This window comes from Palaemon carinicauda, chromosome 30, assembly GCF_036898095.1.
Source record: "Palaemon carinicauda isolate YSFRI2023 chromosome 30, ASM3689809v2, whole genome shotgun sequence".
Classification (NCBI taxonomy): domain Eukaryota; kingdom Metazoa; phylum Arthropoda; class Malacostraca; order Decapoda; family Palaemonidae; genus Palaemon; species Palaemon carinicauda.
In genome coordinates this window covers 88,600,249-88,613,918 of record NC_090754.1, presented here as the reverse complement: position 1 = coordinate 88,613,918, position 13,670 = coordinate 88,600,249, and the positions used below count along the sequence as shown (strand labels likewise).

The 13,670-nt window shown below is 40.0% G+C and overlaps 1 protein-coding gene and 1 non-coding gene across 2 annotated transcripts in view; both read right to left on the bottom strand.

The window, feature by feature from the left end:
• LOC137623343 (uncharacterized) overlaps positions 1-13,670 on the bottom strand; it is a 1,305,328-nt gene that overhangs the window by 1,107,822 nt on the left and 183,836 nt on the right.
• Positions 7,698-7,890, bottom strand: LOC137623904 (U2 spliceosomal RNA). The gene has a single exon (XR_011040666.1). It is a non-coding gene; the product is annotated as a U2 spliceosomal RNA (small nuclear RNA).

The window sequence follows — 13,670 nt, the reverse complement described above, 5'->3', positions numbered from 1 at the left end:
TGACTATAGTAGTGTGGATGAGATGGGGCTAACTCTTGTAGGTTTATTAATCATTTGATTTAATTTGGTGACTCTTAAAATATTATGTATCTTTGCTGAACCTAACATCAAATCATCATTTAGATCACCTATTACATATATTGATTTATTCTTTAGAGAAATCATTCTCAGACATTCCAAAATATAGTTAAAAGTATCATTTGAAGCATGCGGTTGTCTATACAAGCAACCAATGATAACAGAAGGTAGCTTACGAGATTGTACAGAGAGCCAAACCTCTTCTACCCCCTCTACTCTTTGAACATTAAGATTACAAATATTAACAGAAAGATTATTTTTTACATAAATACAACAACCTCCACCTCTTCCTTTGTCACATCTATATATTGTATAATTAGGAAAATCAATGAGTGAATCGACAACATTCGGGGTTAACCAAGTCTCAGTTAAACATAATACATCAATATTTCTGTTTAAGAGCATTAATTCAATTTCACATATCTTACTAAGGAGAGACTGTACATTCAAATATTCTATACACAAAAGATCGATTTTTGGAGTCACATGATTAGCTATCCCAGTACCAATGTCCGGGACGAGCACTTCTTGTGTGATAACTGCCTCTTGATGGAAGAGGCGGGAAGTCATATTCCCACGTATCCGCTCGTGACCAGTAGTTGTTGTTAAATGTTGGTTTGTTTGTCCTATGAAAACGCACCCAACGTTCGTTTACGCTGGTAAGTGTAGTGTTTGTCCAATGAGAACGCACCCAGGTTTGTTGACATTATCGAAATAGTTGATTTATTGAAAAATATGTTTATTTGAAAGGTTGATATGTTATTATGACTGGGTCATTACAATTATAAAGAGTAATCCATGTGAATTGTGATTATATTGTGAAAACTGTATTAATTTCCCGAGTGGATGGGAGCCGGGACTTCCCCTCTCCCGTTTTCGTCACATATTTGTATTTTTTTTACCTTTGGGGAAGCTTTAAAGAGAATAAAAGTGAGAAATTTATGATTTGCTGGTTAAATGGATTTGTCTTGTCTGTATCACAATGTTATCTATTTTTTTTTATGTGAAGTTTTCTACAAAAAGGAACCATGGGACCTGCGTGCTCCCCCAAGCTCTTGTTTGAATCTGTAGTAGAGAGTAGAGAGGAATAAAGAGAAAACGAGGAGGTCGTTTCCTTTCTCCCGTAGTTTATTTTTGAGTGTTACGAGAAAATTGAGGAGGCTATGCCTCAAACTGAGGGGCTTATGGCCCACATACAACATGGTGCCCAGACCAGGGAATCAGATGAGAGCGAGGCTGAATTTACTGGATTCCCCAACGACATAAATCAACTTAGGAGAGCAGTGCTGCAGAGAGAGAAGGCAACAATATGGCTGCGTTGTGCCTCAGAAGATTTGACCAGAGCCATGGCCGGTAATCCGACCTGGCATGAAATTACAAGTCTCGTAAAAGACTACGATAATAAGAAGGCCGACTGGGAAGAAATAATTCAGCGAGACCAGAATTCTATAGAGGATGTTGACGAGCTACAGAGAAGAATACTAGAAGACCACCATTTTCTGCAAGAGGTAAGAAAAATCCGTACTGAAGCAGCAGCTACCTTAGAGAGGCTGGGCAAGGACAAAAACTTGGTTGCTAATAGGTCCAGTGAAGATATTAATTCAGGCAGTGAAGTCGGTAATGAGGGTTTTAGTGTGCAATTGCCTAAACTCCAGCTAGTGAAATTTGGCGGGAAAATAACAGAGTGGCGGCCGTTTTGGGACCAATTTATGGCACTTGTGGACGATCAGCCTATGCCTCTTGTTTCCAAATTTATGTATCTTCAATCTGTTTTAGAGGGTGAGGCTAGGGGTGTACTACAGGGCCTCACCCAAACAACAGCTAATTACAAGATAGCCTGTGAGTTGTTAGAAGAAAGGTATGGCGATCCAGAAAACATTATATCAGCTCACCTTCAAACCCTAATGCAACTTAGCTCATCTAGGAGCGCAAGGACTGAAATTCACACGTCCTCTTTGCGGAAATTACAGGATGAGTTAGTAGGCCATGTGCGCAGTTTGGAGGCCCTTGGAGTTGGAGGTGAACAGTACGGGCGGATCTTGGTGCCTATGATCCTTGCTCTATTACCTCATGACATAAGGTTGGACTGGTCGCGTAGTGGACGGAAAAGAGGAGATCTCGACGGATTGCTGAAGTTCTTGCAACGAGAAGTGGAAGGCAGAGAAAGGGCAGAGGCTATCAAGAGACTAAGCCTTGGAAAATCCGAGGAACCCAGTGTAGAACGACGGACTAAAAAGCACACTCCCAGTTCAGCCTCTGCCCTTCAAACTTCATCAGAAGAAAGTGGTTCGAAGACGTTTTGCGCATTCTGTGGAAAGCTGCATCCCAGTGAAAGGTGTTTAGGTATAACTAAGCTCCCCCTTGCAGAAAGAGAAGAAGCCGTGCGTAATCGGCGTTTGGGTTTTAAGTGTTTATCTAAAAGCCATTATGCCAAGGCCTGTTGGGCTAAGTGTTCAAAGTGCAAGACTGGGAATCACAACTCCCTTGTATGTCGGAGATCTGAAACGAAACTCTCCGTAACAGCTAGTGAAATTAACCCTGAAGTAGAGGGAGTGCAAGAGGGGTCAAATTCTGTGACCCATGTGGGGGTAGCACCTTGTGAGGTGAAAAACAAGGTTAATTCAAGGTGTTGTGTATTGCAGACGGCCCAAGTCAGGGTAGTAGGCCATCAGGGTATCACATTTGCTACTGTAATGTTTGATACGGGGTCAGATCGGTCTTACATTTCAAGGGAACTGGTCAAGCGGGTCAAGCCTAAGTGGCTGACTTCTGAGTATTTATCATTTTCTGCCTTTGGTGGAGGGAAAGCCTCTAAGGCAGATTTGTGTAGTATTTATGAAATAATGAGTGTAGGGGCAAATGATCACAAATATAGTTTTAAGGTTGCTGAGATTGATGTAATTTGTCCTCCATTATCTAGGTCCAAAGTGGACCCTAAGTGTTTAGAACCTTTTTCTCACCTTAAGTTGATCGATGAGTATGGATCCCATCGAAATTTACATATTGATATGTTGATAGGCCTTGATTTATATTGGAAGATGATGATCCCCAACCAGGTTATGTATCATGAAGGGCTTGTGGCCCAGGAGACAATTTTTGGTTGGATTTTGTCCGGATCCTTTAATAGGTCTGAAGGTAATATTGGTGTAAGTGTACAATTGTTAGCAATTGAGAATGTACAAGAGTGTAGTTTGAGTCAATTTTGGGATCTAGAGTCTGTTGGCATAAAACCCAACGAACTATATTCTGAGGTGATGAACCCTGACCCAGTCTTGGTTCAATTTGAGAATTTGGTAAGTTTTAAAGATGGTCGCTATGAAGTGGCCCTACCATGGAAATCTGAGAATATGAAATTAGATTTGATTAATAATGAACATCATGCTTTGAGAAGATTGGAAGGTCTCTATAATAGGTTAGGTAAAAACCCCTGTCTGCAGGAACAGTATTTTAAGGTGTTTAATGAGTATGAAAAGGAGGGTATTATTGAAGAAATTCCTTCCCATCAACGGGAAGGTGGGTATCCTATATTTTATTTGCCTCATCGGCCTGTGGTACGGGAAGGGAGCCTAACCACCAAGGTGAGGCCTGTTTTTGATGGATCTGCACGTGGCAGTAATGGAGTATCTCTGAATGATTGTTTAGAAAGTGGTCCTTCACTCAACCCTGATTTAGTTGAGGTGTTGTTAAGATTTAAAAGGTGGAGGGTGGCCTTAACAGCTGATATTACAAAGGCTTTTCTTCAAATAAAGGTAAGAAGGGAGGACCGTGATGTTCATAGGTTTTTGTTGAAAGAGGGGAACAATGTTAAACATTTCAGATTTATAAGAATGCCCTTTGGTAATAAGAGTAGTCCATTTTTATTAAATGCCACCTTAAAATTTCATTTAAAGAAATACCCTCTCACAGAGGTGGTTTCTGAACTGTATGAGAATCTGTATGTAGACGATTGGCTATCTGGGGCTGATAGTCCCGCAGAAGCAAGTTTAAGATTTGAAGAAGCCTATGGTATCCTGCAGGAGGCTGGTATGTCATTGTCAAAGTGTACTTCTAATTGTAAGACTTTAACTATAACTGAAGGTTCTAGTGAAGAGAGTGTCAAGGTTCTAGGCCTCCACTGGGTATCCTCCCCTGACTGTTTTACCTTTAAGGTTGAGAACCTGGACCCCTTTGGAGATATTGTTTGTACAAAAAGAAATGTGTTAAGCCTCATAGCTCGGTGTTTTGATCCCTTGGGGCTCATATGTCCATTTGTTATGCATGCAAAAATACTGTTTCAAGAAATCTGGAGATTAAGTTTAGATTGGGATGAGCTATTACCCGAGGCTATGCAAGGCAGAGTTAAATTATGGGTTGTAGGATTTTCTGTGCTTGAGTCATTTAGAGTAGATCGGTACTTGTTTTCTGAGTCACCCTTTAAGGAAATTCCTAATGTTCAATTCCATGCATTTAGTGATGCTTCAGAAAAGGGTTATGGTGCTTGTGTTTATGTGAGAGTGCCTGAGGGGGATAAATTCAAGGTATCGCTGGTTGTTGCAAGAGGCAAGGTAGCCCCTATAAAAAGGGTTTCCCTTCCTAGGCTTGAATTACTCGGAGCCCTGTTATGTGCTAGACTCGTTGTGTTTGTGACGTCCGCCTTGCAGCTGGGTAAAGAGGTTTCTGTTCAATGTTGGACGGATTCCACAGTAGCCCTAGCTTGGATAAAGGGGGACCCCAATAGATGGAAAACCTTTGTGGCTAACAGGGTTGTTGAGATTCAACATTTGACACCTCCTTCATGTTGGCAGCATTGTCCAGGCAAGGACAACCCAGCGGATCTTGTATCTCGAGGTGTTTTTGCTGAGCAGCTTTTGCAGTCTGATATTTGGCTGAAGGGTCCTCCTTGGCTCTGTTCCTCCCCGCTCCCTCATCAGGAAGGCAGGGGGGCGGACATTCCTTCAGAAGAGATATGTGATACTGACACAGTTTGTGTTGCAGTTGAAAATGAGCCGCCCTTATTTGAATTCACCCGATGGAGTTCCTTTACAAAGGCCCTTAATGTAGTAGGTTGGGTACTGAGATTTATTGGGAATTGCAGACCTTCGTCCCGCAAATTAAGTGGACCTTTAACCTATGGAGAATTGACGAAGGCTAAGGTACAACTGCTGTACTTTGTGCAACGAGAGGCCTTTGCAAAGGAAGTAAATGCTCTGAGTAGATCTCTCCCCCTCCCAAGGGGTTCTTCCTTGATTAAACTTGATCCTTACCTAGATGAGGATGGGCTACTGAGAATAAAAGGGCGCTTAGAGAATGCAGACTTGAGTTTTGAGAGTAAGCACCCTATAATAATTCCTGGTACCCACATTGCTTTACTGTTAGTTCGTTTCCAGCATAGGTTGCTCAAGCATGCTGGTGTTGCTACACTTGTATCCACTTTACGAAACAGTTACTGGATCATTCGCCTTCGTCAGATTGCAAAGAAGGTTTGTCGAGAATGTGTGGTTTGTCGGCGTTGTGATGCCTCTGCTTGTTCCCAGCCTGTGGGGCCACTTCCCGAGTTGAGAGTTAAGTCGGCTCCTCCATTCACGGTTACAGGTCTGGATTTTGCTGGTCCTTTATTTTGTATTGATTTTCCATCCAAGAACTTGTATATACTTCTTTTTACCTGTGCTGTCATTCGAGCTGTTCATTTAGAGCTCACCGAGTCTCTTTCGGTTGTTGATTGTAATTTGGCCATTAGACGGTTTGTAGCTAGACGGGGTGTTCCAACAGTGTTCTACTCTGACAATGCTAGAACCTTTGTGAGTGTCTCCAACCTGTTAAGAGAACATTATGGCTCGTTGACGCCCCAATGGAAGTTTATTGTACCTAATGCTCCTTGGTGGGGAGGCTGGTGGGAACGCCTCATTAGATCTGTGAAAGTTGCACTGAGGAAAACATTGGGCACTAATTCTTTGTCCAAGAGTGAATTAGAGACTACACTTAATGAGGTGGAAGCTTGTATTAATTCTAGACCCTTGACATTTGTAGGTGAGGAACCTGATATCGCAAATCCTCTTACCCCTTCCCATTTCCTAATTGGCCGTTCTGCAGGTTTTCAGTTAGAGTTAGTAGATGATCCAGACTGTGGTGTATCCTCAAAGGATTTGTGTGTAAGAGAAGCTGTGCGTCTGGGTCAGTTAGACAAATTTTGGAGAATATGGCAGACTGAGTATCTTAGAAACCTGCCTTGTATGGTGAAGGGGTTCAAGCCAAATTGTAACCTTAAAGAGTGTTCTGTTGTACTAGTAAAGGATGAACGGTTGCCAAGGTTAAGGTGGCCTCTTGGAGTTATTACAAAGTTGTATCCTGGAAAAGATGGGGTTGTTAGAAGTGTTGAGGTTAAAACCAAACGTGGATTTATATCCAGACCTGTGCAAAATTTGTATAATCTAGAAATAACAGATTTGAAGGGTGAAATGGGTAGTAATTCCCAGGAGGAGAGACTTGAGAATCTTAGACAGGAGCCTGTAGAATCACCCTTAGTGTCTAATGTTGGTAAGTCCCGAAAGGGAAGACCTATTAAGGTTCCTATTAAACTTGACTTGTAGATTAAGGTAATAAGATAGCCTTGGAAGGCTCTGATGATGATAGGAGTGTTGAGACACTCCTATGGTGGGGAGGATGTTAAATGTTGGTTTGTTTGTCCTATGAAAACGCACCCAACGTTCGTTTACGCTGGTAAGTGTAGTGTTTGTCCAATGAGAACGCACCCAGGTTTGTTGACATTATCGAAATAGTTGATTTATTGAAAAATATGTTTATTTGAAAGGTTGATATGTTATTATGATTGGGTCATTACAATTATAAAGAGTAATCCATGTGAATTGTGATTATATTGTGAAAACTGTATTAATTTCCCGAGTGGATGGGAGCCGGGACTTCCCCTCTCCCGTTTTCGTCACATATTTGTATTTTTTTTACCTTTGGGGAAGCTTTAAAGAGAATAAAAGTGAGAAATTTATGATTTGCTGGTTAAATGGATTTGTCTTGTCTGTATCACAATGTTATCTATTTTTTTTTATGTGAAGTTTTCTACAAAAAGGAACCATGGGACCTGCGTGCTCCCCCAAGCTCTTGTTTGAATCTGTAGTAGAGAGTAGAGAGGAATAAAGAGAAAACGAGGAGGTCGTTTCCTTTCTCCCGTAGTTTATTTTTGAGTGTTACGAGAAAATTGAGGAGGCTATGCCTCAAACTGAGGGGCTTATGGCCCACATACAACAGTTGTCATGGTAGTCATAAGGCTGAGCTGAGTGACCTCTATAATTGGCTCTATTTGTCGACTGCCTATGGGGTGGTCTCCTATTGTATTCCTCATTTCGGTATTGCAGGGGTGATCCTTGGTGTTGGGGGAAGGGCCTATTATCATGGGAGTGGCAGAGAGAGAGAGAGAGAGAGAGAGAGAGAGAGAGAGAGAATTGGAACAGCAACACGAAAGTTTACAAAATTTGCAGAAGGTCGAAGTAATAATAAGAGGAACAATAAGATCAGAGAGAGAGAGAGAGAGAGAGAGAGAGAGAGAGAGAGAGAGAGAGAGAGAGAGAGAGAGAGAGCTATAGCCATTTTAACTTGTTTAAATTATGATGATATTTATTTCTCCCCTGGGGGAGTGGACCGATCCCGGAGGTACTGCAATACCGGGCCGATCCGCGGCAAAGGTGGAGCAAGCCCCTAGCACTTCGCCAAGACCCAAAAATCAGTTTAATATCGTAGATCCCACATGGGGATCGTATCAGATATTAAGCTGATAAGAACAGATACTACACTTTGATCTTAGCCAAAAGGCCGAGAAGCGATACTGGATTCAGTCATACTTTGAAACCTACTCACCACCACTGCTATAACCACGGGGATATCATTGAGGGCAAGAATGACATATTCCCAAAACAACAATAACTATACCGAGGTTCAAAATAATTCCACGCAAGCGAAGTATTATTCAATGACTTTAACATACTTTAGTAAATCATTAAATTGTATAAAACCAACAAAAAGAGCAACCTGTAGACATTTTCATTATTCAATCACCTCCCGCTGTGTAAGCATAAAAGTGCTCTTGGATAAGAAAGGATGAAAAAAATTTATCATTATATCACACATCAGGTATAATTAATATATACTATATTCTACCATTTTTCATAAAATAATATTAAATAAGAACCTACCTTCTATTTAGTCTAATCCAACACATAACAATTTCCATGGACAGCTTTGTCCAACAGTTATTAAAATTATCACTGGTGGTTGTCTATAAGCCGATGAATAGCCAGTATAAAAATTCGTATTTAGCCAAGAGGAAGCATAAGCCTGAATAGGTCTCGCCATAAGCCTATGTGAATCTTTAATCCCATGAATCAAAATTCTTTTGTATATTCATTATTTATTTTGAACATTGACCATGAAAATGAAAAGAACTGGTTTTAACATCAAACGTTCTACTGGTATATGTGAGCAGTGTAATAAATCATAAAAGACAGACAAGACTTATCTAAATTATTTTATCATTTGGGGAAAGATATTTCAAAACTATCTATGTACAAAAGGGCTATTGGAAATAATTCTTATAACAAGGACTAAATGACACTACTAACACTAATACTAAAAGCTTTACTTTCTACTTTAGGTGTAAAAATAACATGTTTCGCCCCAAAAAATTAAAAAATTTTTTTTACCCAGGACTTAAAATTTACACTAAAAGGTTTTGTTCGTCACTCATGAGAGGCAATGGCAAGGGACATGACAACGTCCGAGGCTGACCATTTATACTGTTCTATGAGCCGAGGGTGACCTGGCGTAAAGAGTGAATGAAGAGAAGCAATTTTAATGCATAAGGGACTAGAAGTAAGAAATTATTTACCATGTTAACCTTGCCCAGAGGACATATGGAGATTTTAGTGTAGGAGCAAGAACAGGTTATAGCAAAATTGCAGCGAGATATTTTTAAAGAGGGTGGGAATAAGTGGATATAGAACAGAGCACAAGTTAAGTCATAGATTTAGTAAGTTAGATTAATCCGATTGGGCTACAGTTTGGAAGTCCTGTTTCAATACTTGGATCACGACACTGTATCGTGGAGCTGAGCAGGTTAGATACTAAGTTTATCTCTGTACTCAGAGTTTGCTTTTGGTATAGCAATTATAGACAGTTAGGCCAAAACTAATTTTTGGCAAAACCACAAAATATCTAGGCCTACATCATGGCAGAAAAATCCAACTTGGTGGGAACGTGTTGAGGCCATATAGTGAGGGAGATATGATGGCCTAGTTGACTTGACCAATGGGTTGTTGGTAGCTTGGCTTCAATGGATTAAGGATGTGGCATGCTTTTTCCCATTGTACTCGGAGGGGAGCACCTTAGCCATGTACTGTACCTGGATATGAGTGAACTTGATTGACAGGTCATGGAGTAGGTAGGAGATTAGGCTGATGCATGCCTTCACATTCAGTCCAGTTCCAACATGTGGGCAGTTAGTAAGGTTGAGGTGGAGTGCAGAGCAGATACACATTTTCAACTACAAAACACTACGATTGGCCACACTAGCTGTGTACGAGGGTAAAGGGTTGGAAACAGCCATTATGGCACCATTTGTGCATGGGTTTCCAGGCCAGTTTTTGGCACAGCTGCTACAAGTGCTTGATTTTGAGTCCTTGCTTAAGGGCTTGGCTGGTGATGACGGCTACAATAACAGTGTCTTCAAGCATATCACATAGTGTTGAAGTAGCGCCTAAAGTGTTGGTTGTAGGCCAGTAGAAGAGCTAATATGCCAAACAGAGATGATATCAGGTTGCTGGATGGGCAGAGGCTATAAAATCTCAAGGTCTGGGCTTTAGATGTCAAGGCCTTCACATCGTGATAGACTGCAAGGAGCCAAAGCCAACCCCACCTTGCTATTTGTGCAGCAAGGCAGGTAATGTATCACAATGGTGCAAGAGAGGAACCGATCAGAGGGGGTTACTGTAGCTTCAGTCACCCTTTCCGAAGAATGAAGGCACTGTCGAGCTCTCTGCTACTAGCTGAAGTAGGGAGAAGTTTATAGCTATTATTCAATAGTTATAAGGAAAAACGTAGCCCACTGACATTTGATGTTGGGAAGACTATGTGCATGAGTGCAAGTGAGGTAGACTCTACGGTGCACAGAGGGCAAGCTTGAGTGAATGTCATTGTAGCTGGCAGTATCATTGCGTGAGAGGTAGTATTTAAGGGATTAGATGCTTTTGCCCAACTGGAGGGCATTAAAGGTTTGATTGATTGATTGATTTATTGTTTTAAAGTTTTCTGGCATCCTGACATCTAAAGTCATTGACGCCGATATCATTTATTTTATATAAAAAATAAAAGTATATTGAATTAAAACCATAAAAGTTGAATGTCATTATAGAAGTTAAATATTTTCAGAACTACGGGCCAACCAAGGGAAAGGCCCGTGCCAACAACAAGTGTTGGCTTTAATACCCCAACAACAACATATTTTCAGAAGACGTTTTCTACGGGCCAACCAAGGGAAAGGCCCGTGCCAACAACAAGTGTTGGCTTTAATACCCCAACAACAACAAGAAGACGTGCTTCTGAAATAAATTTAAAAATTCTGCTCGCATAGTAGGACACATGTCTAAGAATCTTGGCTAGGATGAACCTGCCACCCTCACCTCGAGCCTCTACCAGATATCTATTTCTTAAGTTATTATAATTGGAGCATTCGGTCAAAAAATGCCGCACTGTTAAAGGTAGTAAACAGTTGCTGCAATACGGTTGGTGTTGGCCCTTCGGCAGAAACTCATGTGGCACCCGAGTGTGACCAATACGGAGACGACAAAGAGACGTCTCCCACTTTCGGGACATCATGTTATACCTCCAAGGAGATATGTCATTTGTTACTTCTCTCATCCTATTGCCATCTAGACTATCCCAGTGCTGTTTCCAATTATTACAAAACATTTTCTTGATGGTAGGTGGGAAATCATTACAGGGAATGGGATACCTTCTTAGCAACAACTCGGAGGCAGCATTCTTCGCCAGTAAATCTGCCTTCTCATTCCCAAACACACCTACATGTGCTAATAATAAAACGCCATTCTAAAATCTTTAAAACTACAGGGTTACTAGAATTAAAAACTTCTAAAGCTTGAAGGACACTCCTTGCATCACTAAAAATGGTAAAATTACCCTCCTCCTCCAACGCTATTTTCTCAATAGCGGTTAGTATGCCATACAGTTTGGCAGTGAATATGGAAGCTGTTCGAGGAAGTGCACCTCTACATTTAAAATCATTACTATGCACTCCAAATCCAATGCCAGCATCAGATTTGGAGCCATCAGTATATATAAAAGTCAATCAACTATGGTCTGCAACATGTTCCATAAAAAGAGACCTGGACTCCATGTCAGTCATATTCTTCTTAACTCCAGTAAAATATTTACAAAAAAATACCTCTGGTAATTTCCATGGAGGCGTTGATGATACCTTAAATGGAAGCACCTTAATTCTAATAATTTCAAGACTGTATAACAATTGTTTCACCCAAAAGCCATTGGGTGAAAAAGTATTGTTAGGTAATCTCAGTGTTGTCAGATGTATGAGGACAGAGGAGAATATGTAAATAGACCAGACTATTCAGGGTGTGTGTGTGTGTGTGTGTGTGTGTGTGTGTGTGTGTGTGTGTGTGTGTAGGTAAAGGGAAAATGAACCGTAACCAGAGAGAGGGATTCAATGTACTACTGTCTGGCCAGTCAAAAGACCTCATAACTTTCTAGCGGTAGTATCTCAACGGGTGAGTGGTACCCTGGCCAACCTACTACCTATAATTAACAAAGACGACTTAAAGTAAGTCAATGATCATGTGTAAACGTTGCAAAATTTGACGAGTTTATACCTTCTACAATTTTTGCTACCCACTTCCAAGAAGTAAAAATAACAGAAATAAGTAGAATTAGCTGTTACATTGGTAGGATGATTAACGGAGTTTTGCAGGTTTTGCATGACGTAAAAAAAAAAAAAATATTAATATTACTCTATTAGGACAATATTCTTTTAAAGCCAAATTCATTTTTTTTGGGGGGGGGGGGTAGGCGGTTGATTTGCCAACTTGAAATACGCAACTGTTTAAATAAAATTTGCTACTCTTTTTATAACAGATAAAATTCTAATTAATCAGCTCTAGAATCACAATAAATCTAGAATGGAAATAGTGATCAAAGAAAGTAATCCGTAGAGATGATTTAGATCTTTTCTCATTTTACAATTAACAGTAAACTTACACCATACCGGATAAGCAATCCAATATAGTTTGACAAACTGTACAAAATAATGTGATATTGTAACAATGTAGGATATGTTTTATAACAAAATACTGTATAGCATCAACTTCAACTAATTATGAGCTAATAACTTGTTTTTTTTAGTTCCAAACCTAAGACATTGTTCAATTACGCTTTAGATGACACCAACTCGAGTATCCTAACAAAACTATTTTGCAGGAATATATCGTTATTCAAAATTGAATTATTTTATAAGATGCAAACTTTTCTTTCCCTCTTGTTAATCCTTATTAATGTAAATTTAAATGTTACGGGCCACCATTTTTATCTGATTTTATTTCTGTATCCCTCAATTGCATATCATCAATAATGCATTTTATGGAATCTAAACTGCATAACAGCGTGAAAGGTAAGCAAATGAGGCGTTTAATTCTATAAAAGAAAAAAAACATTTTGATTCAGACTTCAGAGAGATCGTGCTGGCACAAGGACAGCATGAGTAAATGAAAAAGGGTTGGTTTGTGAGGATAGATATATATTTAACATACTTTTCCTAGTCTAACATAAAATTTCATAGATAAAGACATATTTAGTTTTCTTTAAAATCATAAATATCGCATGGGAAAACGCCACATGCAAATAATTTCATGTAAGGCTAACATACTTGCATAAAATTTTATGAAATTTCTTCAGCACATTATAAAACAAACTTGGCTGGCCAGCCAGGGCTTTAACTTCATTATCATTATTATTATAATTTCTAGCGAGGCTACAACCTTAAGGGTTTATTAGCCTCTTTTAAGGAACATTAATACTGTGCATCTTCTCTGCTGTCAAATTCTAATCCATGTAATAGCTATCCTATAAATCTAATATCCACATTATCCCCATTTTGTCGATTATTTCAACAAGAAAGAAGGAGCTCCTGTTATTTACATTAGTGTTTCCTTCTTGAATTCTTCCAATGCATGTTAGAGTTAAATGTCTTTCATTTACAATGAGTTGGTTAACGGTGGCCCATTGGAAACGTCCCTGATCGAGTCCCGCCCAAGCTTGATAGTTTCTTGTAGTGCTTGCAACCTCCCAAGCCTTGGGAGTTAAGGATGGGGGGGGGGGGGGGGGAGGGAAGGCTGAGCCTATATGTTTATCTGCAAATTCATCAGCAGCTATTACTTGGCCCTCCTTGATCCTAGCTTAGGTGGAGAGGGGGCTTGGGTGCTGATCATATGTATATATGAGCGGCCATTAAACCAGAAAAATTCGCAGTAGATGTAGGTCACGTAAATGGAAATTTTCTTACCCAACCAAATTTTAGTCAACTC